The following is a 27,132-nucleotide window of genomic DNA, read 5'->3' as shown; positions in this document are numbered from 1 at the left end:
TCTAAAAGAAAGGAATTATCTGGCTGTAGCTAGACAGTGCACTAATGGGATTGGCACAATTAATCTTACATACCCATTACTATGAGTAGTATCTAAACACAGGTACTATTGTACCTATCTAGTGCAAGAGCACCAGCAACTCATTTAACCATATAATTCAGTGTGAATGTGCTAAAACAATCTCAGATTCTTTTGAAGAAAAAGCAAACTTAGCCTGCAATACTCTTCTTTGTACATCTCTCTGGGAGAGACACCATTTTGTCATATTTGTCTCAAATATTAATTTCTATACAAATGAGTTTCATGGAAATACATTTAAGTGAAATATATTTGAGAGGAATAAGGATTATTCCTCCTTCATTAGAAGGTAAAATATTTCTAGTTTTAGAAAAGATAAAAAAAGTATATTCCACGTATTGGAATTTGAAAGTGAAATAGACTGTGATTGACTCTTTCAAAATGGGAAAAGTAGGGGTGGTTACACCAAAAATAGCAGCATAATATTTTGTGTTTACTTTTTAAATTTAAAGGATGCAATTTGTTAGCTCCAATTCAGTGTAAGTAAAAGACACTTACATTAAAAGTATGAAGCTAAATTGCTATTACAGGCAGAAACAAGTCCCACAAAATCCTGTAAATACAGATTTTTGTACGCTGCCCATGGAACATCTCAATTGGATGGCACCTCTGTGCACAGAGCTAGGTAGGATGCTCAGTCACTGGAACTTCTCAGCACAGGTAGGAAAGCTAGATTTTTTTTAATTAGATCCCTTCATTATTTTTTCCTAGCCTTTTCTTCTCCTAAGGTGGATTAAAAGAGCAACAGCTATCTCAGGATGTGAGTAAAACATAAAACAAATTAGGAGAGCTCATTTGTCAGATCAGTCCCATCTCCCAAGCCAGGGAGTTCACACCACAGGTTTGTGTTTCTGCTTCTGAGCTGTCAGCAGACAATTAAATGAGTCAAAGTGTGAACTGAGCACTGAAAAAATAACTGGCCTTCACTGGTTTTCATTCCTCACTTCTGAAGCACAGACCACAGACCAAGCTCCATGTCAAATTAAAATTTATATGTGTTTATCCTTTGTCTTTGCACAGAATTCTTTGCGTGACCTACTTGGTACATGTACAACTTGTGACTCAAAACATAGGCATTACATGTATAATGCTATGACTCATACTAAGTCCAAAAGCTTCATGGTTACTTAAAAAAAATGAAATTAAATAAGATGCACTATATGTTTCAGAGTATTCATGACAGATTTTATGCAAAATTCAGGTGCAAAACTGTACTTCCTTTTTCTAGGTTTTGTGATAGATGTGTATTTTATTTATTCTGTGGTGCAGCAAAATGATAATTCTTTATGTGGCTGTAAGAGCCCTAAGGAGTTACAAACACAACCATGGTCAGAATGAGGTCAGGCTATTCCACATCCGTTTTCTCTGGTACAGCAGCAGGAGGAAAAACATATGGCATAACAGACATGAAGTCATATTGCTTGTTCTAAACATAGTTTTCTATTTCTGCCACATGTGGAAAGTTCCATGTGTAATAAATGTCAAGAGACCTTGCATTGCCCCAAAATTTTGAAAATTTATCCACTTTTTCAGGCAGCTGAAACAGGAGGGACACAGACCACAGCCTGAGAACTCTCACACAAAAGCACACAAAGATTTGCATCTTCATTTGGGCTGCAAAGAAATGAACTTACTCACTCCAGCAAACCAGAGAAGAGAACTATGATCACATGTGAAGTGCCTCCAACTGTTTGTTGACCCCACTGATCACCATAACTATAATAAGCTCAGATGGCCACATTTGGGCTCCTTTTCCCATTGCAGGACCAGCCTGAAGCCCTCCTGCAGGTGACACTTGGTGCCAAGAGTGACAGGAAGGGTTACCACAGGCTGAGGTGTGTTGGGAAGGATGAAAATTTGACAAGAAAGTCTCACAGATATCTATGCTTAGCAGAAAGATTTTTAAATGTGGAGTCTGATGAAGGAATAGAGTTGGAAGCAAGTTTTGATATAGAAGAAAAGAATTGCTGAGCCAGCCTTACTGGATATCCAAGGAGGCAAGGTGTGTCAGTTAGAAGGGGTTTTTATGGCTTAGAGCAAACAATAAACCCATCTCAAACAAGAAGATGTTTTTACCAAGCAGAAAGACAGCACAGGCAAACAAGCCTGCCAATGTGGCAAGCAGAAAAAAGGTCTCAGAATTTTCCACTGCAAGAAAACCAAAAAACAACTTCTAGCTTAAACTGTAATGTACTAACTTTTAGTGATTGGAGAACAGTAACATGAATATGGTAATTACAGTAGTTATGACAGGCTATAGATAAAAGTTAAGGTATAGATTGGTGCTACTGTATGAAGATGCTCAAAAAAGGAAAGTATAGAATGCACTGTAACCAAAAGAAAAGTCTATAATGCACTGTAACCAAAACCAAAGGGTCTCCAGGGCTCCCTGCAGCTGGAGCTGACAGCTGTAGCACAGCTCTGTCACCCACGACCCTGGACTGCTGTGACACCTTGGATGGAATAAACTGCATTTTGGAGAGCCCCTGGAGTCCCACACCCCTCATTTTCGGCTCTCACAGAGGCGCAGTTGGCATTTCTGTGCTGTCCCAAGCTCAGCCCTCCTGAGCACACCTGGTGAGACAGCACAGGGCCAGGCACAGCCAGGTGACCTCACCACAGGCTCTGGGCTTGGGTTCCCAGGCTGCATGGATTTGCTCAGCATGCAGAGATCCCTTGGCACACATGAGCAAACACAGCTTAGAGGTGAATTACAGCGGACACTGCATAGATTTGTAAGAGACAGGGCATGAGACTCTCCTTCAGCATTCTAGTACTGAACTTGGGGAGAGTGTTTCAACTTGTACTAGAAACTGCTTATAGAGAGCTAGGATCACAAGCCCATTTATCATTTTACTGGCAACTGCTCCCTTTGCATTCCCAAGGAATGGGGGGAGCCTCACCAGAAAACGTGCTGTGCCTTCTGCAGCGTCCTCTGGGACAGCACGGCCCTTTACTCATACTCAGGAAAATGCCTTAAACCACTTTCATATTATATATGCTTCACTGGGATCCTTGTACAGCCATTCAAGAGGAAAGAAAAATAATGGGTAATTAAAGGCATGGTCATATATTTCTTTAAAAATGGTTTATATATACATATATATATATATATATGTATATATAAAAAAATATATGCGAACATATGAGAGTAATTTTACTGGAAATATCATTAGTAAAATCACAACTTACCCATGGAACTCCACCCTCAGGTGAAGTTTTCATTCACTTCAGTGGTGAAGTGAATGAAATATATATATATTTTTTGAAGTTAATGAAAAATATATATTTATAGCCTATATTCAGGTTATATCTGCCTGAGTAAGGCCACAGGATTTGGATTCGACACAAATCAAGGTACAAAACATTCCCTCACCAAAAGAAAACTGTAAAAGAAAACTGTAAAAGAAAACTGTAAAAGCTCTACCACCATAACACCATTATTCCAAGTGTGTGATATTGGACTGCTATTGTGCCTGATAGTTGCAGGAAAAGCAGAGCACTCTGTTCCATTCTCCCAACACAGATCTCTGCAGGTACTTTTAATGGGGCTGTTAATAAGCTGGCAGCCATCCCAGCCAGATGTAGCACTTTCAAACATTGTCCTCACAGCTTTGTCAGGACTGTTGACACGGCCTGTCAGCAATGGAAAATTGCCACTGCACCCAGCAACCATCTTCATTACAGGGAATCACATTGTTAATCTACAGCCAAATGCAACTGGAGGCAGGGAGGGAGTTTAGATTGCACCCATCTGTACACTATCACTCCAGGTGGCAGGTCGTTCTTCAGGATTAGAGATTGAATCAGTCTCTCCATCATCAATAAGCCCTGCTCCACAACAAGAACCTGTCAATCCAATATTTTACATCCAGCACCGTGAGGGCCGCACAGCATAGTAATGAAATTTCCCTCTAAGCAGGCCGTGGGGATCTGTATCAGAGAGATACATTTCTTTAAAAAGCTCTGGAAAATCAGACAGTGTGCTGCACAATCTGGACACTAACTCAGTTTCCAGCACCACCCTAACTGTTTTGTCTGTTTGGGGGTGAGATCTACCAGATAAATCAGCATTTTAATGCTGATTCTTATTCTTATTCTTATTCTTATTCTTATTCTTATTCTTATTCTTATTCTTATTCTTATTCTTATTCTTATTCTTATTCTTGTTCTTGTTCTTGTTCTTATTCTTATTCTTATTCTTATTCTTATTCTTATTCTATTCTTCTTGTTCTCGTTCTTGTTCTTGTTCTTGTTCTTATTCTTATTCTCATTCTCATTCTTATTCTTTTTCTTATTCTATTCTTATAAAGTAATCTTATTCTTTTGGTAGAAATTCATATTGGGCAATTATTTTCCATTTGGAAATGTTTGACAGCCTCAGAAAAAATTTTCGTCCCTGAAACGAAACAAGCTTGTTGATATACAGCTGCTACATCACATCGTTTTCTCCACTTCTTACAACTATAACGTAGGCTAAAAAATGGTTTCATATTACTCCTTATTAAAACTTGCTGTATATTATATATTATCTTTTCAAAATGCAGTTTAGGACATTCCAGAGCCCACTGGAATTTCCTCAAAGCCTACTTGCAGCAGGCAATTTGTTGCACTGAGAAGTCTTCTGCCCCCTTAAATTACCCATTTTCTCTTATGTATGTGTAATATGCCTACAACTATGGCACCTAATCACCATCTCCAGGACCTTCCTGAATCAGAAGTTTACTTCAATACTTTAGGCATTTTGACTTTCTGATATGTTTATTTTTAAAATATATACTAAAAAATGTATACATGCATGCTAGCTGCAGCACATATGCTTTCATTATTACAAATGAAACTTCATAACAAAAATATCATGAGTGCAAAATTCTCATATTGTAACAGGCATCTAGCTCCTTAAATGTATATTAAATGTATTGCATTCATTCCACTTTGTTAGATTATGGATTGTAAATTCATCTCCCCCATCTTTTTTCTTAAGTGTTCAAGTTTTAGCTGATAATGATTAGTTACAGTATGTGTTTCAAAGCAGATAGAAATAGGAATAAATTCATTTTCTCAGTTTTGCACAATCTATTATTAATTTTTGTAGGTTGTGCATTTATTAAACACCGAACAAGCTCAAGCTAGCAATTATGATCATTAAACAGAAATGACTGTGTGACACTGTCACAGAAACTGCTGAAAACAGGAAAGCAAAGTGGAAGACATTAAAGCTATGGAGATACAGGGACAGAAGACAGACTCTAACCCCTATTTTCTGAAGCAGTAGGACTGGTAGAGCTATATCCTAGAATATGTCTTTTACCTCACTGCATCATTTAGTTTTGGCTTATTGCTTCCACAAATATAGAAAACACATTTGTTTCCAAATATAGTTTCTTTGGAAGCAGTTAATTTGATTATTATCAATGTACTACTGTTGTATTTAACCAGGGGGAAAAAAAACAACACACCAGCTTCCTTTCCTGAGCTCTCCTTTTTAGCCTACTGACACTGTGTTTGGATTAATGATGGTATTTCTTTCCTAACTACAAGGATCACAGTCCAGCACGTACGGAGTGGGCTCTGCCCACAGGACTACAGTGCAGTAATAGAAATCCCTGCTAAACTAAATTTTGTGGCTCATGGAAAAGAATATTAGTAAATATTCCATATGTGGTACCTGTTAAACCCACCTTGAACTGAGAGGAATGCAATGATTCACTTCTTCATGCCCTGATCCTTCAATAAAAAATATCAGATTCAATAAATTATCAGAATGGAATTTAATTTAATCTGAAGGATAAGGAGAGAAATATGGAACTTCTCTCCCATATTCTTCAGTCATTTTATAATTTATAAAATAAGGCAACATCCTTTGCTATATCCTGTTATTTTTTCTTGGAGGCTAAATAACTTGATGCCATGAAAGGCAACATCACATGAAGAGAAATGCTTCTGCCTCAGAAAAAGTTTTCTGTCTAGAACTCAGACTCCTCTATTTATTGTCAGACCCTAATCAGACCTTTTTGATGACCTAGGTCTTGCTTGGCAACACTTATAAGAAAATAAAGGTTACATTTATGCTACATTTACACTAAAAAAACTGTTCTCTACCATCAGACCGCGTGGTACAACACACTTGCATTTCCTTTGGGCTTGATTTCATCAATAAAGGATTAAGTCTGCCCAAAGTGTACTGCAGCCCACACTGTTCAATGCTTGGCTTGAGTGCCTTCGGACCCTTCTGCTCTTTTGTTACCCATCCCAAAAAAGGGAGCTGGTTTTTCTGTTCAAAACATGCAAAACAACAATTCTGGCACAATCTGCTAGAAGGTTATTTTTTAAACACGATGCTGAGTCTATATTTTGTGCCATGGGCATTGCATGTGACCTATGAAGATAATTTAAGGTGCAAGGTTTGCCAAGATAATGTGGGAAGACCATGCAAACACTAATTTTAATACCATTCTTTGTGCAAATGAAACTTCCAATGCAGACAAAGAAAGAGCAGAAGGAGCAAAAGTTAAAGGACATGAAATTGAAATGAACAGGCCGTCTGTCATACCCCAAGGGATTTTGGCTAAATGCTACAAGCATCTTCCAAGAAGATTAAGCATCCATCATTAAATCTGGCCTCCTGCTCTGCCACACACAACTCCAAAGTATGAATTCTGTTACTGAGTTTCCAGGGGGGAAATTTACCACCAAACTTTCAGAATCACCTTTGCATTTCTAGTACTTTCACACTGCCTGGGAACTTGTTGAACTTCTTGCATCAATTAGAGAAAGCTTAATGTTAGTGTTCTGGCTTCCACCATTCCAGAAGAGCCAGATAATGGACCATTCTGAGCCTGCCTGTAACCCCAGAACACCTCTCAAGTAAGGAGTATTTCTAAAGGCTTTTACCCGTTCATGACCTCCTTATATTACCAAAGTGATGTAATTTGCATGAGTCCAATGGAGACTTAACTCTTCCACGTGCATTTTAAGCTGGTGGATGCAGAAATGCACCCCACCACAGTTCATGGTGGATTTATCTGTCACTCAGGCCTAATGAATTTCTTCCACTAAGCAGCCCTGCAGTGAAATTTTCTAGTTATACAACTAGAATGAAATTTTACAATGTATGCTGCCCAGTTACAGCAGTTTAGTGAACACACATGTTTAAATGAAGATAGAGGAAAGGTGGGTGATTTGTGTAGAAAGCAGCACCATCTGAGAAATGATTTTAAAACAATGATTACAGCCATGATATGTGTGGAGGCATAGTGAAAGAAATTGACTTATATGGCCAGTTACAATATATTTCACTTAATGGAGGAAAAGCTGAGTCAATGAACAATTTTGTACCACCGTTATTGCAAAATGATTACAGCCCCCTTTATCATAGCTGTACAATATGCTGACTGAACAGGAAAACATGCAGCACACACAGTGTAGTGATTTCCACCACCATATAAGTAAATGTCAGACTTGCTTCATCTATTCAGTGATTTTCTTAATGAAAACGTCAGCATAATGCTGGCATTTCCCACCTCTCTTTTAATTCCTACTCTCTTCTCTCATCCACTATTTGACCTTTGCACACACTTGGTAGCTTGCCCAAGGTGCTGTCACACCTTCATTGCCCCTCTCTAATGATGCTCTTTCCCTGCCAGATTCAAACAGGATCCTTGGGAAGCAATTGCAGGGCCCTGCTCCCAGTAGGATGACGAAAATCTGAACACCTCAATATTTTAGGTGACTTTTCACTTCCGCTCTGAAAAGACTTAACTAGGAAAGCAGTGACACACAATTTGAATGTTTTACCCAAGACAGTGACAAATTTGGAGTAATGTGAGTTTTATAAGGTAGGAACATGCCATATGTATGGCATGTAAGATAGGAACATTTTGGCAGCAGCTCTCTGGCCACAGAGAGCAACACAACTTTCCCCGGCCTTTCTGGGAAAGGCTGTGAGAAGATCAAAGCAAAAAATGAGAAAAAATTCTTATCTTCCCTTTCTGCACCTGTTGTTGTCAACATGTGGAATGTGTTATGGAGATTTGTTTACCAAAGAGGGGTTTCTTAATTAGCTAATGGAGATGGTGTTTGGACTGGAGGACCAATAAGGTCCAGGTGTATCATAAATGTCTATAAAAACAATGGGTTTCTTAATAGCTATAACTGTAATATTCTAATTTTAATAAAATTTTAATAAAATTTTAATATTCTTTTATAACACAATTAAAATTTTAATTTTAATATAATTTATTTTAACTTTTATTTTTAATTTTTTAATTTTAATTTTTTAATTTTAATAAAATTACCATTTTAATATTATTTTATATTTTTATAAAATATAATATACTATATATAAAATATATATTTTATATATATATACCAAATATACATATATAAAAAAATATATATACATACATATATATACATATATGCACACACACATATATATGTGTGTGTATATATATATACATACACACACATATTTTTTATATATATATATATATATCTATATATATATATATATAGATATATATATATATAAACATATACATGTACATATAAAAAATAAAGGGATTGATCAGCCTTCTGTGAATCATGGAGTCAATGCTAATTATTACCCAGCCAGAAAATGGCATATACATGGCATACAAGTGCCATATTGACCCCATTTTGGTCACCACAATACAAGAAATATATTTAGCTAAGAGAGAGCATTGAAAAGAGAGCATCCAAGATGATGAAGGGCCTTGAGGGGAAACCATATGAGGAGCAGATGAGGTCCTTTGGTCTGTCCTGGAGGAGGCTGAGAGGAGACCTCACCACAGTTACAATTTCATTGTGAGGTGAAGATGAGGGGCAGACACTGACCTGTTCTTTGTTCTCAGTGACGGGACCCAAGGGATGGCCTGGACTTGTGTCAGGGGAGGTTCAGGTTGGATATCAGGAAAAGGTTCTTCATCCAGAGGGTGTGTCAGGTGCTGGAATGGGCTCCCCAGGGAAGAGGTCACAGCACCAAGCCTGACAGAGTTCACAAAGTGTTTGAACAACCCTCTTTGGCACATGGTGTGATCCTTGGGGATGATCGTCTGCAGGGGCAGGAGCTGGACTCGATAATCCTTGTGGGTCCCCTCCAACTCAGCATATTCTTTGATTCTGTGAAAATCAGGCCATGTTAGTTGCATTTATAGCACCATGTTGCAAAGAAAAGACTTGATAATACTCTTGAGCTGGTAGCTGCCCTGAAAGATCAACATTTTATCTGGATCCTATTGCCTCCTGTAGAAATACAAATGAATCATGGTTCAAATAGGAAATAGGTTCAAATAGCTGAAGTAGGAAGAAAGATAAAAATCTTTATTTTTTTTTTAATCCACATCCTGATTGTGCACCATTTTTCCTGGGGATCTGAGGCAATTTGTCTCCACTGTACTGTGCTTAAGAGCCCCTTGCATGTATTAGCCAAAAACTGACCTCACAGCAGAGCCAGAAAGGAAGGGCAAGGGTGTACAATAAATCCTGGAGTGACTTGAAGAAGGAATTAGTAAAAGTTGGCCAAATCCAAAGCTTTCTTCCTCATCAATGCATTCTGAGAGTTTGTTCTCTCCTTCCAGGTCCTATACATACTCAAAGACTAAGTTTCCATTGCAGAAGCTCCTTCTCCTGCCTATTGGAATGAAAAGACCGGAGGCAATTACCTTTTCTATAGTAACCTCCCATTTCTATATGATATTCTCTTACATTGTCTGTGGTTTAAGAAAGGAATGGGCTAAGTGCAAGGGCAAATAGTTCATAGCTAGTGGATTTCACAAGGTTCAACAAGAGCCAGAGCTGTCTGGGCTGCACAAGTACCCTTGCTGATATTGTGCTATGTCAGCATGCTCATTTATTTACACACAGAAACACAAAGAATTCCTGCCTTGGGCAGAAAGTAGTTACCAGCAGCAGTTAAGTCTAAACCAAAGATAAACTGTTTGGGGAACAGAATTAGAATCTATTTAAATTCCTTTCTACACAGCATAACAAAATAGATCTCCTAAAAACAGCTAGTTTATGAATTTGACAGGTCTCTTCTATGCCACAATCTCTTACTGTTAGCCAGGTTATCTATAATCAGCTTTTCCTCATGAAAACATGGAAAAAATAAGTTGAAATGAGGCTTACAGCAAGGTATTGAACATAATAAGTAGGATGAAATAGTTAAAGCTTTAGCTAAATATTTTTCATTTTTATCAGTTCACTGGGTGCTGAGAAAAAATAATGTACAAAAGAAGAAAAAGTATTCCACATAACATAGGAAAATGTTCACCATCTAAAAAAAAGAGAGCAAAAGGATCAGAAGTCAGCAAATGACTGCAGTAGGATCCTCTCTGCCACAGACCAGATGAGCATCTCTGAAGTTTGGAACAGCAACAACTTCTTTAAGCAACTTTAGACACCTGTGATTGAGATTTTTGGCCATGTGCTCTGCACAGGAGCATAATCGAATGACAAAGTTCTGCAGTAATAAATGACTCCATGTAATGGTGAGTGCTACAGAGCAGATTGCTTATTTCTGGGAGTGAAAGATACAGCACTTGTTCAAGGATAATCTGATAATAGATCACAAGGAATTCCAATGCCACAAAAGACTAAGCAGGGCCTTGGGATTTCACCAAGAAGAGGGACATAACTAACCTAGCACAATCTAATGATGAAGGAGACTCAGTGCAAGCTGATTTACTGCTGAACAACCTTCTCTTGTCTCGCCTCATCTTAAGGAACTGAAATGTTTTCCATAACAGGTCATAAAGGCTCTGTTTTTCCCCTGCAGCAAAAGCCAACAGGTTTTACTTTGTAGGAAGGAAATCTGCGCAAGCACTCCCAGACTATGAAAACAAACCACTTCTTTCAACTAAACAAAATCAGTGCAGTAATACAAATTCCCTGTGTTCCCCCATGAGAAAACAATCTTTATCAAACCCTGCAAAAACGGCATTAAAAAAAAGATGATCTGGTTGTAGCACATCTTTCAAAACTATTAGTTTTACCCCATCTCCTATTTTATTAGACAGCATTTGTTTGTTTGGAGGGGCAGGCTGCACTGGCGTGGTAGAGAATTTTCCACATTGGGAAGTTTCCATAGGAAATATTTTCTCTTTTTATATTGGTAAAAATGAGTTGGTGGCAACCAAGATATCACTTGGCTAAAAAATGTATGAGGAAAGGCAAAAGGTGCAAAGCTTAGAGTCACGGGAAAGAGAGAATTTGAGCTTTCTGCACCTTCCAGAAGAGGAAAATGCATAAACAGTGGATTTTAAATAGGAATAAAAAAATAGGGAGAGTAAAGCCATAGTAGATAAAGAGAAAAGCTGAGTTCTTTTCACAAGTGATATTTCTACAGAATGCTTTCAAAGGAAAAGGATTGAACACACACTTTTCCCTCTCCCTTCAAAGTCTGGGACCATTATTCCATAATGATAAAGGGAAAAAGTAGAAAGCTCAAATAATTACAAAATAGTAAGCATCACCATTAGGCCTGGATGGCCTTTTTTGTTTGCCAGGAGATGTGTTGTCGTTAGATTTAATCAATGTCCTATTTCATTCAAAATAAGCAATTTTGCTTCCTACTTTAGCAATTTTTAACTGGAAATTTACCAAAGCTTATAACCTTAAATTGATGGATGATCTTTTTAAAGCTGCATACTTGACATTGCCAGCTACCTAATGCATAAGTGACAGAGTTTTTAGGATTGAATTAAATATTATCCAATCCATACAGACAGAAAGTTTTTAGGGTGTTGTTACCCAAGAGGCTTCTCTAATAGTGACTCTTGCCTCTGCCCTAAAGTTTTAAATAATTTCTGGGTTATATTTTTTAATTCAAACTTGCTCCTTCCCATCTGTTATCCTGTGCCATAGTTGATCAAGACTACCTGCATGTGTTTTGCTGTGGAAAAATGAAAAAAAAATATAATCTATTATTTTTTCCTTTTTTATCCAGTTCAAGATACAAATAATTCAGTTTTATTCAGTTTTTTGTTCCTCTCTTATCTTTCTTTTTTCTGATCCTGTATTTCTGTCATTAAAACTCCTTAAATAAAAGTGCATAAAAGTATGTAAAGTTATATTTACATACTTTATGCACTTTTATTTAAGGAGTTTTAATGACTGAGAAATTTTTGAAATAGCTGTTTCTACTGCAACACATTAGTGAAGTTTGCCTATGATATTTTTTTCACTACACAAATTTTTAATCTAACAGATCACTTGCTAATTTAAATATCTTATTCTGTTTTGTAGCTTGGACCCCCAAGTTCTCTTTTAACATATTGTGGAATTACCTATGAGCAATCCTGTAAAGTTTCAAGTATAAAGTTATTAACATTTAAAGTAGATACCCTTAGGTAGTTAGAAGAAATGATTCTATGACATAAATCAAGTAATTTTAGCAGAAATTAACGAAAAAGAATTTTTGAAGTGCCATAATTTTCATGAGAATTCCCCATATTTGAAAAAGATTGACTGAGATTTGCACTTTACACGTTCTTTTTCTCTTGCTTAAGAGGTTGTCCTTTATTCATTTATAATAATAGGCCACTTTATAGGGTATTATTATTCTCAGGGAATAATTTTGAATGAGAGCATAGTGAGGACCTAACAAACCAAGAGTTCAGAATTTGAAAATCAGACAGGAAAATTTATTTGATAATATTTCTCAACGAAGAGAAAAGTCTAAAGTTCTATTTGAGAACTTTCTTGATTGCCACGTTCTCAGCCTCATGGCTGATTCTAAGCCCAAACAGCCTGAATGACAACTCATATGCTTAATGTTAAAATAGCAATGAAGTGCTTTAAACCAGGATCTAAATATTTCATACAGATATGATCAGAAGCATGTATTCATCTTGGACAGGGAATCACATTCCATTTACATACCTCCTTGTCTTTGAGTGCATGGTCTGAAGTTCAGAGCCTTAAAAATACATTTATTTCAAAGGGTGCTGGATCTGGCATTAATGAATAACTCTGGCTGCAGTAATATGCTATTCGAAAATATTTAATTGAGGTCTGAAAACTCTGTGGAATACCAAAGAAATTTTCAGTACACTCTGACTAAATTCAATGGCCAAAACTTTCAAACTCTTGTGGGTCAAGCCCTAAAAGAACTGAAACTGGAAGACTTGATGGTACAACCCTTATTACAAGAAAACCAAGGTCTAATTGTGGCCTTCCAGCTACCTGAGGGAACTTAGAAGAAAGCTGGGGAGGCTTTACAAGAGCCTGGAGTGAAGGACAAAGGGGAATGGCTTCAAACTGAAGGAAAGTAGGTTTAGATCACACTTGAGAAAGAAATTCTTTACTATGAGGATTGTGAGGCCCTGGCACTTGTTATTGTAAATGCAATAACATATGCCAACCCCAATGAGGGGAAAGAATGATGCTTTCTTATCTTATATAAAGAATCTTATCAGAAGGCTAATTTATTACTTTATTATACTATATTATATTAAAGAATGCTATACTATACTAAAGAATACAAAAAATACTTAATGAATGTTAAAAAGATAATAATAAAAAACCTTGTGACTCTTTCCTGAGTCCCAACACAGCCCCAATCGGCCAATGAGTTAAGACAACTCACACCAGAGTCCAATCAAGCAATCACCTGTGGGTAAAAAATTTCCAAACCCATTCCACACGAACACAACACAAGCAAATTAAATAAAATTTGTTTCCTTTTTTTCTGAAGTCTCTTGTTGCCTTTCTGCTTCCCAATGGAAAAAAAAACCCTAGACAGAGAAATCATGTTTACAAAATGTGGATATCACAACATGTTGCCTGGAGAAGCTGTGGATGCCCCATCCATGGAAATGTTCAAGGCCAGGCTGGATAGATCTTTGAGCAACATGGTCTAGTGAAAAACGTCCCTGTCCATGGCACAGGGATTGGAACTAGGCGATGTTTAAAGTCCCTTCTAACCTAAACCATTCTATGATTCCACTCCTGGGGCTTATACTGAACACAGTCAATAAATTTGCTGCCTTGGAAGCAAATGCTGGCTATAAGCAATACCAGCACACTACTGCAAGTTTTCAAAGTTAATTCAATCAGCATATAAAAATGTTTTCCCTGTGTAATAAATCTCACTATAATCAACCTCTCTATGGCAGGCACTTCCATATGATATGCAAATTTCAATTATTTATTTAGAATGTATTCAGCATTTTCATATGACTCCATTTTCTGTTTAAAAAAATTTGGGAGTTGAATTAAATACCAGCTCTCCTTTGGAAAATGCTATTAACAACATTGAATGCCAACATAATAATGGAGCTTTTCAAATAATCAGACTACAAATATACTTTGGAAGTGAAAAAAGGGTTTCACTCAAACTTCCTTTAGGATCTTCCTGGGTAAATCTGCTATGCTGACTTCTTTACAATACGCAACACAAAAAGAGATAAAGGTTTAAGGATATTTTACCTATTTTTCCCTGACACAAGAGAAAAACTGAATGATGTAATCATTATTTATTTCCATTTTAAAGTTCAGTCTCAATGGACTCATGCTGGATTTCCAAGTGTAAAAACATGAACACCTTGAAGGAGAAATATAGGCCCGTGACAAAAATGTACTAGTGACCCACTGACATTATGAATCTGTTTCTCATTGTTGTTAAACACTCTGGAGAAAAGCTAGGTGACCTTATTCAAGGTAAAAAAATAAAAAGGAAGCACCAGAAAACAGATGTTATCTAATGGAACTTTTTCACAGTGTACTGAATTTCTCATTGTTTCTTGAGAGACAGGAAAACCATGGCAAAAAAAAAATCAAATGTAAGCCACACAACAAAATTACAAGTTACAGACAGAGATAGGGAGTTCTTTTTATTCCCTGAGCAGCAAATTATTCCCCTCCATCAGAGTAACTCAATATAGAACAAAACCACAACTTGTCCCATGGCTAGTTACTATTTAAATTTGTACAAAGCATGTTTTCTTTTGTGATTATGATCATGTAATCTCACAAGGAATGAAAGAATTTTCATGATGATGGCCTTCTCTTAAAATTGCAAAACTCAAGTTGTGAATTTCTGTTCTTTTTCTTTTTTGTTGTTTTTGCAGAAAATGGTATCGAATTTATAATATGCATTACTTCAGTGCAGACCAGACTCGCTAAAAATATTTTCTAAATGAGCATTTGCATTTAATAAATTTTTCACACTTGTTTATTTTTTGGGATTCACATGCAAAAATTAAATTTATATGAAAGAAATAACTGAAATATATGTATCACATGGCCAAAAAACGGATCAGTGATACATACAGCAAGAAAACAAAAATTCATAATTAAAGTAGATTAAATCATATGCCTCATCAAAATGAGGGGTGTGTAATTAAAAAAACTTAAATACAAAACTTTTATGTATAGTCAGTGTATATACACCTCCACATATCACAGGAAGTTTGATTATAGGTAAGTGATGAATGCTAAACTGTGGTAGAAGGATACATCAAAAAAGATATTGGAAGGTCCATAAATAAGAATTGTTTGTTGCTAGATCCAAAAAAATCAGCATGTGAATGATTAGTTGCACCTATGACAGATATTTCTCCTCTTTTTTCTTTCTGGCCCCTTGAATATTTAATTTCACTCTTTAAAAGAGAAGAAATTCAAAAGGGGAATAATTGTAGAAAATCCACTGGACAAAGACAGCAGACACACAGAGGGTGTAGATTTCAATTTCCCCTGATCCCACCCTTCTGGCTGTGCCTCATTGTGAGAGACATGAGAAAAATAAGTAACTGCAGAAAAGGAGAATCTGGTGAGGACAGGAAACACCATCTGAAGCTGTTCATACGTATTCTTACCATCAGCATTTCCTATTAAATGGAGATAATTGATATGGGTTCTCTGGATTCCATTCTGAACCTTCCCTTGTCCAAGGGAGCAAAGACAACTTGTAGATTTTTGACCTGGTGATTGGTTTTTAGAATGGTGCCATGTTTAATGCCATGCTGCTGAAATGCCATTGGATATGTGTGTGCCCCTTGGCCACCCCCTAATCAAACAGGAACCTCTTAACTGGTACAAGCTAAGAGGAATCTTTGACTGTTACTAGAAACACATTCTGGCAACACTGTATGGACTCAACTTCCGTGAAAATTCCCATAAACTATTTCTGAATACAATCCCTACATTCAATTTGGCAAGGACAACAAGAAACTCAGGATTCTAGTTTAGGTTGGCAGTATCTCTTTCCCTGCAGGTGAAGGTTTTGCCTGTGATTTTTGCCTTCATAGAGGAAGAAAAGTGATTGTTTTTGTCTGCCTGTGTGGCTTTGAGGTCTGCCTTCTCCCTTTCCAAACTAATCCAATAAAATTAAAAGTGTTATGGAAAGCATGACTCCTATGAGAGAGGAGTAGTCTGACTTTGAGGGAGAAAAAGTGTCTGCATTAGGATGATAAATGACTGACTATAATTAATTGTTCAATTAATTGATTTTACAATAAAATCCAGTATTAGAAGTAGTGGCCTTAAATACACCATGACCTGCAGTTTTATCTGATAAATTATGCTCCATCAAAATCCACACTCAGCAATTATTTATTGTGCAAAGTTCCAAATTGGATCTTCTACTTCTGAATTAATTTGGATCTTAAGTATTTTGCATTTGTATTGCCCTCCAAAAGGGTTTGTGTAAAAATCATGTTTAAAAAAGGGATATACAATATTTACAGTAGGAACATGCTTGACTTTCTATGATATTAAAAAGGCTTAGCAAAAGGGAACAATGATCATCATCTAAATGTCTGCTCTAGAAAAATTATTCCTAGGTTACTTTCAAGATGCTGCTCTCCCTGGATTCAATTTATGTTCTGCATCTACAATAAAGGGCAAATGTCTCTGCAGTTCCCTGCTGAAATCAGTGTTGGGCTTGTACTTCTCAGTCTCACAGCTTGGAAGAATGCCATTGCAAAGGAGCACGGAAAAGGGAAATGAGCCACCGCAGAGAAAGTCAAGAGTGAGGATGCACTTCAAATCAATTTTGCCATGAAGTTGAGCTCTTGTTATGTCTGCTAGGAATGGATTTTAACAGATAGGAGAGAATAATCTCAGGGTGACTATTCTCCTAACCACATAGATTATGGGGTTTTTTTCCTTTTTTTTAGTCTTTTCTAGAAAAACCAAAATTTTAAAGATTTTTTAAAACGTATATTTTTCAATGGTGCTAAATGTCTAATTGATTTCCACAACATTGGTTCTATCTTGGAAAAAAGGTGCTATTTAACCTATAAAATGTTCTAGACAGATTATTAAATCAGGCTTTGATACTCTTACTGCTATGTTGTAATGGTGGAAGAGACAATGGAAGAGATAAAAGATGATGGAATCAATCTGATGAAGTATTGGAAAGAAATTTGAAAAGGCATTTGACAACATATCAAATTAAGGGCACAATTCAATAAGGGATCACAATTCAAACGTTCAGTAGTGTATAGAAGACTACACCATTTTAAAACCACTAAAATATGTTTTTATAAGTGCTATCCTACTGCACAGGACAAAAACTGAGGAATAAGATTTCAGAATAGCTGAAAAATCACAAGAATTGCTCATAACCACTCCAAGGGTATTCCACAACTAACTGAAATATAGGTCATAAGACTTAAAAAGAAAAAAAAAAAAAGGAAAATTCAGCTTCAAATACTTACCATAAACCCATCACTACAGTTACACACATCAGCATCTTTGAATTCAGCTTGCAGCAGCAGTTAGGCGCTGTTGGCAAAAAGAGAAAGCAAAGTTTGTTGCTACAAATTTCTGGATTATCGCTCAAAATATCCATGTCTGCAGTCTGGTTTAGAGCAGCCCCATGGTAAGAATGTATTTGGGATTTGTTATCGTTTGGGCAAGCATGACAAGATAAGATCTTAACAACTATATTCGAAACGTGCACAAGTTGGTTTACGCTGCCTGCAGTGCTGCATTGATTCCTATCTCCTTCCTGAGTAATTTCACTAACAAAAGGGTCATAGCAAATGTACACAGAGCCAATAAGCCTACAGACATTAACTCCCCCCTGCTCCCCAAAGTCTTTATATAACAAAAATTGTGAGTGGTTGATTGTGGCTTAGATACACTGCCAAAGGAGTTTTCATCGACTCGCCGTTTATTCACATTGCAACATTCTCAAATTCACTTCATCTATTTTTAGAGACAGATAATAAACATTTATGTGATCAAAATAAATAATACAGGACTGCTGAAACACATCTCAAAGGCTTTGCTATTCAGAATGCCACCAGCTCCTGCCAAGGAAGTACACTCAGCACTAGCCACACTTCAGGTTTCAGCCATTTATTTTTGACATAATGAAAATGCCTTCTCTACGAGTACATGGCCACTCTTCCTCTCTTGCATCAGAGTCTACAAGCTATTGAGGGTAAAAGATGTATGAGCCTGTTCAGCCTAAGAGCCAGCAACTTAGTCAGTATGTTTCTTTTTTTAGTATTTAATATCTTTCCTGACTGCAGCAGATTTAGTGTGCTTGGAAGTTAACACTGAAGTATTTGGACTGCCACTGCTTGAGCGACAGCAACCACTGAGAAAGGACAGCAAATCAGAATTTCTGCTTGTTCTACATTTAAACACATTGTTCAAGAGACAGGATAAATACTTTTTTTTTTAAAAAAAAAGAATCCCACCCATCAGGCCACTGTGCCACTGTGAACACACGTTGCTGCTCAGCAGACACGTCTCTGTAACCACAGCTGCTCACATTCCTTTGTGGATGCTTACAGCCTGCAGACAGAAAGTCCTGAAATGAAGATGAAAAGGAGAAAAAAACCACTGGATTCCAGATGATCTGACTGGCTTCAGACCCAGGAATCTGAGGAAGCAGCTGCTTAAATCTTCGGACGGGGGTTATCTAAATAAATCTGAGGGATTAATACATTACACCATTCCCAGATAACCTATCTGCAAAGGCGTTAACTAAGAGTTTGGAACACAAGTAAAAGCATTCACCACTTCTACCTCAGCAGCCCAAAACTGCAGCCAAGCCACATGAGAGTGCATACTGACACCAGATCAGTCCTTTCTAAAGATCTATTCAAAACTGCATTGTTCCCTGCAATCAGCAGTTTTAGGCTAAATTCTATGAATCCCACTGACCTTGTCTTTTATCAAATAAAATATGAAGCACTGGTGAATGGAATGGAAATTTTAACTAAGCCCAACAACAGTTTAAGCATTCCATGCTGGGATATGCAAAAGAACAAGGCTATTCTGTAAAAGTACAAGCAGACATGTAGCAGATTAGATTGTCTGCACCAGCATCTCTGAAATTCAATCCTTTCTTAAATCATTTCAAAGGCAGATGGACAGTGTTTTGCCAAGTCTGCAATTTGGTGGCAATGAAATTGCCTCATGAATGTGAAGTTAGATGACTGCTTAGAATTTCATATATTTGTGAGAGAACAGAGGCAGAATTATCTGAGGTCTTCTAAACTGCAAGAAAAGAGAGGAAATTGGCTACATGCTGAAGCATTGACAAAAGGACAAGTTGAATCTGTTTATAAGAATGCTGGCAGAAGATTTAAGTGCCTTACAATTTCAAATCAAAGGCCTGCAGGTGGAGAAAAGCTGGAGAGAAAAAAGAGAAATCTGCAAATACACTTACACTTTGCTTCTGATATGAGACAGAAAAGTGGAACAGAGAAACTAAGAGAGGAGGAGGAATATCAGGAATTTTTAATATAGGTAAGTATTTCTGAGCTCAAATTTGAAAAAATTTAGGAGATAATGGGGGGAAAATGACTATGGTAAATACATTTGAAAGAATCCCCTGGCACATAAAACAGAAAAAAAGAAAAATTACAGGCTATTTAGTTTTGTATGATAGCAAGGATATTTAAATACCTAGTGGCTATATTTTGGTTTTATGACTTTGTTAGGATACTTGCAGTATAAGCTGTGAAAGCCACTTGTAGTTTACTTTGCAATACTACCCTTCAGTTGTCTTCTTCAGTGTTATATCTGAAGGAGAGGCTTTATAACAGATTTTCCTACAGTTGGTTTTAGTTTGTGCAAAGAGTACCTGTGCAAAAGATGACAACATTGGTAGATAACAGAGCTCAAATGTACTTCTATCTTTATAATGATACAAAAATCTCATTACTCTTGATATGCTGTACTGGGTACTTTTCTACAAGGGAGACAGGGAAAAGGAGGACATCCCCAGATATCCTCTTGTTTGGAACATCAACATCCCTACAGTTACTAAACATTAATAAGAGTGCTCAAAAATGGCAGATCATTTCTGAAGAAAGGGATGAGAAGCCTAAAAACCATTTTTTAAAGGACTCAGACTTCTGAAATAGATATGACTTTAGGTATCTGACTTCAGCTCTGTGATCCAAGAAGTTTCTGTTCATTGTCACTTTAATAGTAAGGCTTTGCAAACACTGTCTATCTGATTTTGATTTGAAACTTTATTCCTGCATTTACTTGTCTCAATTTCACCCTGTTTCAATGTCAGAAGAATAAGAAAAATTGACAGGATAATGTTTAGGTTTTTAGACTCATTTTTGAGCTCATAGCATGTTCACACACCCACTCATGGCATGCTTGACCCACAGGTTTAACCCTCTGCCTCTTCAAAAGTCTCTCAGTGGTTTGGCTGACACTTGTCGCAGACATCCTTCAATGAAAAATCCTTTCCTTAGGATTTTCCTCCTGAGAAGCTGGGAGGCCTCAGGAACAAAATGCAAACATTGATTATCTGCTGCTGTGGAATGCAACAGGTACATCTGGGATTGGCCCATGTTGGATGTTTGTAATTAATGGCCAATCACAGTCAGCTGGCTCGGACAGAGAGTCTGAGACACAAGCTTTTTTTATTCATTCTTTGTTTTTCTATTCTTAGCCAGCCTTCTGGTGAAACCTTTCCTTCTATTTTTTTAGTATAGTTTTAATGTAATATATATAATAAAATAATAAATCAAGCCTTGTGAAACATGGAGTCAGGTCCTCATCTCTTCCGCAATCCAAGAGCCCCTGTGAGCATCGTCACAGACACTCATCTTGGGTAACACCCTCATGCAGAAACAGGAGTGTTCAGATCCACCTCAGCCAAATTTCAAGGAATCCAGTCCCCAGCTTCCCTCTGTGATGCCTCTGCCAGAAAACAAGGCAGCCTGGATCAGAGCACCACAGAATGATGCAGTCTGTCCTGCAATATCTGGACCTGTCTACTTTCATCATCCCCAGTAGGCACAGTGATTACCGTCTGGCGATTCAAGAAACATCTGTGACATATTTTTAGAACTTATTTCAGTCCTCTCCATTTTCTTTCATCACAATCTTTTGTCTTTACTCCGTGTTACTTACCTATTGCAACACTGGAACTGGAAATTCAGTTTTGCTAGTCTCTCTTTTTATTTTGCCTCACTTTCCCATCCTTTCATGTCACAGCACAAATAAACTTGTCCCACCCCCTAGCCTCTTTAACTACCATTTCTCCTCTCTATTCAATCTCTTTACACTCAGAAATAGCACTCTGTATCCTGCCTTGAACTGCCAGCTCCCTTCAATACAGCTAAGTAACTCTTGAAATCAGTCCCCTTTTGGCTTCTCTGACTCTGCACTATGACAATTTTCTCCTGCTGCCTTTCTTCTACAGAACTCTCTAGATTTTGTTGTGGTTCTTGGTGGGAAATTCAAAATACATATTATTTTGTCTCCTTCACTCTTGCCTTTAAATTTTTCTCAGGCTACCCTTACCTGCAAATTTAAATTTAAATACTTTTTAAATACAACTAACAGCCCTCAGCATCCCAGACCCACTGCCCCCTTGTCTCTCTGACATCTTTCAAATTCCACAAAATTAAAATAGGCATCTTGATATTCACTTGCACCACTTTTTAATCTGAATGGCGAGCATTTCACTGCCATGTTTGTATATAAATACAAAACAAATTTGGTCCCATTTATTAAAAGTGCTGCTGCAAAGACTGGTCTTCTACGACAAAGTTGTGTCCATGTCACCCCTCTCTTTTCATTCTTGTAATACTGGGTCACTTTTTTGTATGAAACCCAATCTCCTTGTGTTTATTCCTCATGCCAAGAACATAATGGATTCATCCAATTCCCCATTCAGCAATTTCCAGTAATTCAGCAGCAGGAACTCCAAATGACTTCTCAGCTCGATCTCCATATTTTAACTGCTCCACCTCTCAGGTGACAAAGTAAAAAACATCCCCATCATTCATGAAAAAATCTCCATTACTATGAAGCCTCAGAAAACCTGATAGTGTGTCTTGTTAAGGTCTGTGAGTACAGGGTGCCTTGACTGTGTTTGTGCACTGCACTTTTTAGCACCTGGTATTTCATTTTACCCTTGGATCAGCTTGGCAGGGGCGTTCATTCATGCACTGATGCAAACTTCCACATTTATGATGCTGTGTAGGAATGTTCTCATAGTGGGGACGCCTGGTTGCAGCTCCTGGTTCATGCTCAAGACTGATCCTTGTTCATGTTCAAAGCTGGTCCTGAAAGGGGAAGGAGAGAGGGAATTATAAGGAATTTTTATAGTGATAGATGTCTTCATAAAGAATATAGAGTCTGGAAAACTGACACAAGTTGCTGAGGACCAAATAGAAAAGTCAAGTGAAGAATCTTTTCACCAAGAGAAAAACTGGATTCCCAGAAGGGCTTCAAGCAAAAAGTCACTTCCCTTCTTTTTGCCTTTCTCCCTGCCCTAGCCTTGCAGACGTGAGTTGTTCTAAAGGCAGGAGTCACATTCATGTTCACAGATTGAAAATCATGCAGAGCAATGCAGCATCTATTGTCATGACCAGAGAGCAAGGAGAGGAGTGAGGAGCTAAAAAACCTATTTCTCTTCTAGACGTATTTAGGTATGTAAATTGTTCATTTTGATGGCTTTATTCTAAACTGATGCACCTATCAATACCGTTGCTGGTGTTCCAAGCAACTAAAAAAATCTGTCCAATTCTTTTCAGTGTAAATTTCTCTGACTCTTTTGGATTTGCAGGATCAGTATTACCTCTTGAGTTGTTTGCCATTTTGAACTAAAAGCTTAAGGTATTTTTAATACTCTTTGTGAAACAATATTTGCAGTGAAATGGTACTTGGGAAAGTAGTAGAAATATGTCACAGGAAGCAAGAATGTTTATACTGAATTACCTGATTTATGTCTTTTGTGATTCTGCATATTTAGCATCATTTGGTTTAGGATTAAAGACCAGCAAAAATGACTGCTAAAGCCTTATAAGTACATTTAATCCTATTTTATACTGAGGCCTTTATTGAATCATGTATTTTAAGTTACACTCATGAGAAGTGCAGAGAAATGCACACTGAACTGGTCTTATATAGCAGTTAAAAGCCTTCTTCAAATGCTAATCATTTATAATTAGTCTACTTCAATTAGTAATGAACAAATTGCCCTCTCCAAGAAAAGAGAATATATTCCATGTGCTGATTAAAAGGGAAGAGTGATCTTCAAATTCTGAAGCAAATGATTGATGCGAAGCAAAACTCTCTCACAATTTTGTTCTTTTAACTCTTTGATGAACTGATCAACAAAAGCAAGTTTCCCAAAAGTCTTAGAAACATTATTAGCAATTCACATAAAGAAAAGCACATCTGTGTTCATACGTTCTCACTTTAAATACATCCTTACTTTAGAGCTATTTTATGTCATTTACTAAGCAGGTGTTATATTTCCTCTTTTTTCTCTCAAGGAATCAGCTTTTAATGGGCTACTTTCTAATGTGCAAAATAAAAATCAAAAAGCAATTGGCTGGTTGGGAACTGATTGTTAGGCAGTAGTCCCAAAAAGCCTTTGGGCAGGAATAAAGGCATCTGACTGATTCAGTACAACTTCAATCACTAAAGATTACACAGTTTAGGAGAAAATATCTAAGCTGAATTTTGATACAGGACTTCTTTCACTTGCTCAGTGTCTATTCTAAATAGCCCAGGCAGTGTTTACCAGTAGAATGGTTTTGCTTAGTCCTGTTGTAGGATTTATTCAGCCAATAGTGTACTTCAAGCATATGCAAATCAATAGTTTTGAAACACCTATTCTGAAATGGGGTAGGCACAAGGCAAAGGAAATTGGATAATTCATTCAGAAAGTAAGTTTCTGCTTTCTGCTGATATGACAACTGGTGAATTGCAGAAAATCAATGTTCAGCTCCTTGTGTTCTGTTATTAGGTGTCCTGCTTCCAGGTGTTTGGAGTGGTCTTGTATAACTGGGGTTTTGTTCATTTGTTTTGGTGGCATTTTTACTTTATCAGGAGTGTGTGGGGGATATTAAATGAAAATATACAGGACAATGCTGCATGTTAAAATGTAGAGAAAACCCTTCTCACTGATATGGTTGTGTAGGCAAATGCTGTAGGACTGGTAAGGAATAATATTAACAAAAATATTGCAAATAGAAAAATGCATACCTGACAAAATGAGATAAACTTCTTCAATGACAAGTCTGTCTCAATAAGAGCAGCAGAACAAGGGAGAGAGTTTCTCCAGTATAAATAATGGAATTTAACTGAGATTTCTAGTACTTCAGTTTGGTTTTACCTTCCTTTCACCAATTAAAGCTCTATTCAGTCCTTCCCCTAAGGACCCACGGCATGGTCTCTGAAGGAGGAGGTGGAATTCCTTCAGCCAACTTCCAAAAGCACTGGCTGCCCTCCCTGAATTTGAGGAGGCCGGTGAAGGCACTGAAGAATTGCTTGGGATCTGATATAAACTGTAAAGCATTAAAATACTGTTAGATCATTTGAAAGCATGTAGACATGTATTAAATTGTAATCACTCTCCTCTGTATGCGAACGGGGAAAATGATATCTCACATTACACCAACATACAGCTACAGCACTAATTAATTTCCTGGTTAAAGCCATAGATAACTCCGTAAAATAATTAATAATAGCTTCATAGATAATTTACCAAGTATCTGGAATTCAGACATATTTTCTCTAGGAGAATGGTTAGTTTTTCTGTTAGTCTGCTTCTTCTTTAGCTATCAACTACATCAATAACATTATGGGGAGCTCACAACAACTCCATAACTGTTTTATCAGACTTGAACAAAGATCATTATCCCATAAAACAACAGTGTAAGCCACTCTCACTTCGCTCACTTTACCCTTTGTCTTAATTCACTTGAAAACTTAATGGTTCTTAAAAAGTAATTTATTGTGTCCAAGAACAATAATTTTCCAAAGGATTTGTTGTTTGATTGCAGGTGATTTCACAGCCTTATTAAGATGTTAGAATCTCTATATTCAGCAGTAGATTGAATTTTTGTTCTTTCAAGGTTTCCAGACACAGCAGCAATAAAATGTCCTCAAGACAATGGACTACAATGTAAAGTAGCCATATTATAATTTATCTGTTTGTACTTTTATACAGAATAATTTACAGAACCACTGTTTGTTCAGAGATTATTCAAGAGGTTACTTAGGGATGGACTTTTGGTCAAGTGCTTTAGTTTCACCACATAGAGTCAGTTTTAACTTCTACCCCAGACATTATACCTGACTTTTCTGAAGGAGCAAGTTTAGGGATTTTCTCTCTGGGGCAAACACAGTTATATGTGTTTCCATGTTACCTCCTCCACCTTTGGAAATGAAAGTGAAATAAGGAACTGAAGAAAAAAATCTATTTAATGAAAAAAAATCTGTATTGTTCTAAGAATGGCCTTCTCTCTGGCCTCATGATGTGAATACTGTTTTGTCTGACAGAAGATGTAGTAGTATTGTGTGGTATTATCAGACTATTAATGAAGTTCCAGAGTTGTCATCAATAGTACTAATTCTGCACAAATGAAAAATAATTACCCAGGAGTCAATCAATTTGACACCTATAACACAGAGAGTACTCTGAGAAGAAACAGGAAAAATATCTTTGCAAAATGAAAGTTGTAATAAAAAATTAAATATTATCTTTAATGAAGGGGCTTTTCATATAACAAAAGTTCTCACAGCACCAGCTTCAGAATGCATGCGTTGTTTCATTAAAAAAACATGTATGGAAAAAGGAACTGTGTGCACATAAAATACCCAGTAGACATGAACTCTTGTTATGTTCTGTGAACACGAGATAGGAAAAAGACCTGTTCCAAAGAATTAGTGAAAATATACAGATTTCAAAAAGCAGCCTGGTTGCCTGGGAACTCAGTGAGAAACTCAGAGCAGTTTTATAGCTGATCAAGGTTCATTCAGAAAGAGATAAAAAGTTCTCATCTAGAAAGAAATGAAGATGCATTTCCACTATACACAATATAATCTGCTGTTCAGGCATTCCATAAACATCCTCATGGTAAACCTTAAGGATTTTTTTTTTCTTTTGTGGCAAAACATCACAGAATACCTTAATACAGCTGGAAAATTTGTCTTCATATCTAAAGCACAAAGAGATAAACACCTAAGGAAATACTAAGAATGCAACACAATGATGGATTTTTGTGGAGAGAGGAACTGGAAAGAAAATTATTACTTCTTTGTCAGTGATACTCTAGAAGTACAGCTAGTTGTATAATGAAAAGAAAATAGAAAAAAAAAAGGGAATAAATTTAATCTGATAATGAATTCTGGATTATAGAAAAATTCTTGATGGAAATTACTTCTCCTGGAATTTGGACAAAGCAATGTGTGGATACACTGATGGATTGGTGGAACAGGAGCTGGAAGAGCTCTTAGTAGTTTTCCTCCTCTTTCCTAATTCTTTTCTCTTATAATTGAAAACATGAAGTATTTATAGCATTTTTGATGCCATTTCTATAGTAGGAAAAAGTTAATTCCACATTTTATGTGAAGGAACTCCCAATTGCTACAGGAACATCTTGCAGTGAGCTACCAATATTAAAAATAAAAGATGAGAACTATCAGCATTTAGTTTAACATCTACATAAGGGCTATTTTTACAGAAATCCTTTATATACTGTAGAGATATGCACTCCTATTGCCTACATCATTTTATATTGCAAACAGCTTTTTTATGAGCCATATCAACAGAACAACCCACAGCCAGAGGGGGAAGCC

At 36.8% G+C, this 27,132-nt stretch overlaps 1 long non-coding RNA gene across 1 annotated transcript in view; it reads right to left on the bottom strand.

The window, feature by feature from the left end:
* The window catches only part of LOC131083902 (uncharacterized), a 30,494-nt gene extending 5,662 nt beyond the window's left edge, over positions 1-24,832 (bottom strand). Inside the window, exons 1-3 of the long non-coding RNA XR_009114491.1 lie at positions 24,665-24,832; positions 22,452-22,604; positions 17,766-17,832 (exon numbers count right to left, since the gene is read on the bottom strand). This is a non-coding gene — a long non-coding RNA (uncharacterized LOC131083902). The remainder of the gene's footprint in view (positions 1-17,765; positions 17,833-22,451; positions 22,605-24,664) is intronic.
* Between the last annotated feature and the right edge of the window lie 2,300 nt (positions 24,833-27,132).

The sequence above is a fragment of the Melospiza georgiana genome, chromosome 5 (genome assembly GCF_028018845.1).
Source record: "Melospiza georgiana isolate bMelGeo1 chromosome 5, bMelGeo1.pri, whole genome shotgun sequence".
Taxonomy (NCBI): Eukaryota; Metazoa; Chordata; class Aves; order Passeriformes; family Passerellidae; genus Melospiza; species Melospiza georgiana.
Note: the sequence above shows the minus strand (reverse complement) of the source record. Positions and strands in the feature narration are given on the sequence as shown.